Below are 4,267 nucleotides of genomic sequence, written 5' to 3'. Positions count from 1 at the left end.
TAACAACGACTGCTCAAACGACGTTCTCAAGAATCTGTCCCGTCTTATTACGTATTACATTTCTTTTATTAGGTTGGCAAGGATGAAATTTGTAGTTAATAATATTGCCAAGTGTAACAGCTTATTATTTGATATTGGCTTAATATATTACCGTTCTGTTTTTTTTTTGTTGGAAAGTTATATATCCCCCCTGTTTAAAGAAATCATGTAAGCTCTAATAAATATTAAAACCTTTTTTTAAAAATTAATTTTGTTGAAAATGGAACGGTCGGAAATTCGCACTATTATGAATTATGAGTTCTTAAGTGGAACTACGGCATCGTTGACCGCGCGAAACATTAATAGTGTATTTGGCTCTAGTGTTAATACGCAGCAGACAGTATCAAATTGGTTAGCCAAATTTCGTACAGGTAACTTTATCCTCACAAATGATCCCTCACCCAGAATCAAAGGTCCATAATGACGAACTAAAGGTCACCGTTGAGTCTTACCCATCTCAGAGTGCCTATAAATTATCGTTGAAGTTTGGTGTTAGCAAATAAACAATATTAACTCATTTAGTTCAAATCGGTAAAGTGAAAAAGTTGGATAAGTGGGTTCCACATGAACTGAATGAAGAACAGAAACAAAAGCGTTTGGAGGCTTGCTTGATATTGCTTTCTCATCACAAATCTGATCCACTTTTGAATCGAATTGTCACTTGTGATGAGAAATGGATCCAATAAGAAAATCGCAGATGTTCAGCACAGAGGCTGGACAAAGATAAATCACCAAAACACACACCAAAGCGCAATATTCGTGAAAAGAAGCTGATGATGAGTGTCTGGTGGCCTAGCGCAGGTATGATCCATTATGATTTCACGAAACCTGGCGAATCGTTCATAGCAGAATATACTGCAACCAACTGGACAAAATGATGCAAAAATTTAAAGAAAAACAGCATAGATTTTTAAAGAAAATCGATTCCTATCTTATTGCATGATAACGCTAGACCACACACTGCACAAATGACTGTGGCAAAACTACAGGAATTGGAGTTGGAACTTCTGCATCATCCTCCATATTCACCAGACCTATCAGCCACTAATTACCACTTTTTCCGCAATTTGGACAACTGTTTAATAGGGAAACAATTTAATTCCGACAATCCTGTAAAACTGGCCTTCCAAGAATTCATTGACTCTCGTCCACCAGAGTTTTATACCACCGGCCTGAACAACCTGCCGCTTAAATGGCAAAAGTGTATAGACAATATACGTGCATACTTTGATGAATAAAATAATTCCTTATATTTGTAAGTTATCAATCAACTTTGCCTTTTTTCTACAAATTTCATCCTTGACTTGATATTTTTGTTTTGTTGTGAACCCCTCGACTACGACGGACTATGAGACGCACTGGCCGTACCATAAGGCAGGAATTGAGTTACGATGTACGCCGAGAACGGCGAACTTTTAGGTAAGGATACATTTTTGTGATAACATATTTCAATAATCAAAAAACTGAATTTTACTACAATAAGACTATATTATTTATTTTTCTGAACCGAATTACTATAAATATTACAAATTTAATATTAATGTAAAATTTTTTTTGCAAGATATCTAATAGTCTAATAAAGTGTGATATAATTTGAAACAAAGATACATAATCCTATATCACATTTCTTACATTGGTAATATGTCTTACTTCTTTTGTTATATTTGCGACACACTGCACATTTCCGCCTTGCGTTTTTCCCGAATTGCTGCATTTTTTACGTATGGAGATGGAAAATGCATTTGTATTAAGCGAAAAGACTGATTATTAGGATTTCCACCTATTAATGTATATTCATGTTCATTACATTATATTCACTCTAGAAATAAACCAAAAAAATAACTATAAAATTTAAATTTAAATTGTGGGATGAGAAGCGATATGGAACGATTCTATAAGGTGAGAATAATTACCACGGTACGAAATGATGTTTTCAGAATTCGTTTATTCGTTTCTGCTCCGGACAATGCGAACAACGGAGCGCGTGCCTCCACACCCTCCAACTCCCTTTTTTTTAATATTTCTCTAATATTTAAATCGCAGGTGACTAACAAAATATGCGCCAGCGAAATTAGCATTCACTCTCGTCTAACTGAGATAAGATTTATCAGAATAAATATCGATAAAATTCTCAGGGCGCCTTTAGACGCCCTCCGTGTCAGAGAGCCAAACTGCGTCGAGCGTCTATAGGCGCCCACAGTAGCCTAGGGGTTAACTTGATTTCCATGTTGAATAAATGTTTTTTTCATGTTCTTATTAACGAATCGCGTATTTTGTGCCTATTCATTAGGTGTTATCGTATCTATTCTCCCTGCTCGGACACATGCGATCTATTTCCCGAGAAACTTTAGATCCTGCCCTTCTGCGTTCGGAATGTTGAGCTAATGGTACTCATTGCAAAACAATTTTGGGAAAATTCTTGCGATTTGATTTTCTGTGACACTAACAGCATCTGGCGTCCAACTTTGGTCTTTCGATTTAGTTTTTCTTTCACGTAACTCGCGCTCACTTATCGTTGTTTTGCAGTGATTTCTCGCGTTCCCTAATAGGAACAATTTTTTCAGACAATGCCCCGCCCTGTTCGCCTGGCCCTTTCGTCGTCAGGCCGTGAGCGAACGTCCGGTCAGCGCACGAAATTCCTTTGCTGGCGTTCTCGTTCATGAACATAAACGCGGCGATATCGATTCTCTCCGAGACGTTTCATTGCACATTGTAGGTTGCCAGAACTCGACGCCCAAAGTGAAGAACCCTTGTCGTATATCGCAATATATTAGGTTGGGGAAAAAGAAATCTATTATTTTTACGTGAAATTCAAGACTTTATTTAACATGTTTCGGATTGTCCGATTTGAGTCAAATATGCAACGTTTTATTTTATAATTTGTTGCCATTTTAAAGCTAGCTTCATAATGCCTCTCTCATAGAAGTCTTGGTCTTGGTCCCTATTGGCGAAAAACTCTAGTAATCGATTTTCACAATCTTCTATTGATGCCAATTTCTTATCACTAAAGTAGTTTTGCAATGCAAGAAAAACATGGTAATCGCTTGGTGCCGGACTATATGATGGATGCATCAAAACTTCCCAACCAAGCTTCCGGAGTTTCTAGCGAGTCACTATAGACGTGTGTGGCCTGACGTTGTCCTGATGGAACACAACAGCTCTCCTGTTGGCCAATTCTGGCCGTTTCTGGTCAATCGCTAGCTTGAAACGGTCCAGTTGCTGACAGTAGAGATCCGAATTTAGTGTTTGGCAATATGGAAGCAACTCATAATAAATGATTCCTTTCCAGTCCCACCAAATATACAGCAGAACCTTCCTGGCCGTTAGTCCTGGTTTGGCGACCGTTTGAGCTGCTTCACCGCGCTTTAACCACGATCGTTTTTGCACAATGTTGTCGTATGTGAACCATTTCTCATCCCCAGTCACCATCCGTTTAAGAAATGTGTCGATTTCATTCCGTTTGGCCAAGGCTTCGCAGATGGAAATTCGATCCATCATGTTTCTTTGTGTTATTGGCAGTGTGAATAAGTTCTTGCCGTTTCACCATCAGATGGCGGTATAAAAATTTTCTGTGTATAATTCAAGATGATGACGCATCTATATTGAAATTCTATAATCTATGTTTAAAATCAGTGGGTGTCTTTCCATTAACCTATAAATAACATTTTCTTTTTGTAGCGTAAAACATTTCAAATTTTGTGCCAAATAAACCGCGGGGAATTTTACTGCACTATTTTATTCAGAAGAAATCTGCAGCTGAAGCACACAGAAATCTTGTAGAAACCTATGGTGATCATGCTCCGTCGGAAAGAACATGCAGAGATTGGTTTAACCGATTTAAAAATGGTGATTTTGATATTCAAGATAGAGAACGCAGTGGTGCACCAAAAAAGTTTCAAAACGAAGAATTAGAAACATTACTTGCTGAAGATCCATGTCAAACGCAATCCGATGTTGCAAAATCATTAGGAGTTGATCGAACAACAGTTTCGAAACGTCTGACAGCATTAGGAATGATACAAAAAGAAGGATCTTGGGTGCCGTATAAACTGAAGCCGAGAGACGTCGAACGGCGTTTTGTCACGTGTGAACAGCTGCTTCAACGACAAAAAAGGAAATGTTTCATACATCGTATTGTGACTGGTGATGAAAAGTGGATATACTACAGTAATCCCAAGCGTAAAAAATCGTGGGTTAAGCCCGGCGAAGCAGTAGCATCAACGCCAAA

General features: G+C 38.1%; 1 pseudogene; it reads left to right on the top strand.

Moving 5' to 3' along the window:
* The first annotated feature begins 259 nt into the window (after positions 1 to 259).
* Positions 260 to 1,277, top strand: LOC106748123 (annotated as a pseudogene).
* Positions 1,278 to 4,267: the final 2,990 nt, after the last annotated feature.

This window comes from Dinoponera quadriceps, unplaced genomic scaffold (assembly GCF_001313825.1).
Source record: "Dinoponera quadriceps isolate SergipeBrazil2010 unplaced genomic scaffold, ASM131382v1 scaffold289, whole genome shotgun sequence".
NCBI lineage: Eukaryota > Metazoa > Arthropoda > Insecta > Hymenoptera > Formicidae > Dinoponera > Dinoponera quadriceps.
This window is presented reverse-complemented; position numbering and strand designations above follow the sequence as displayed.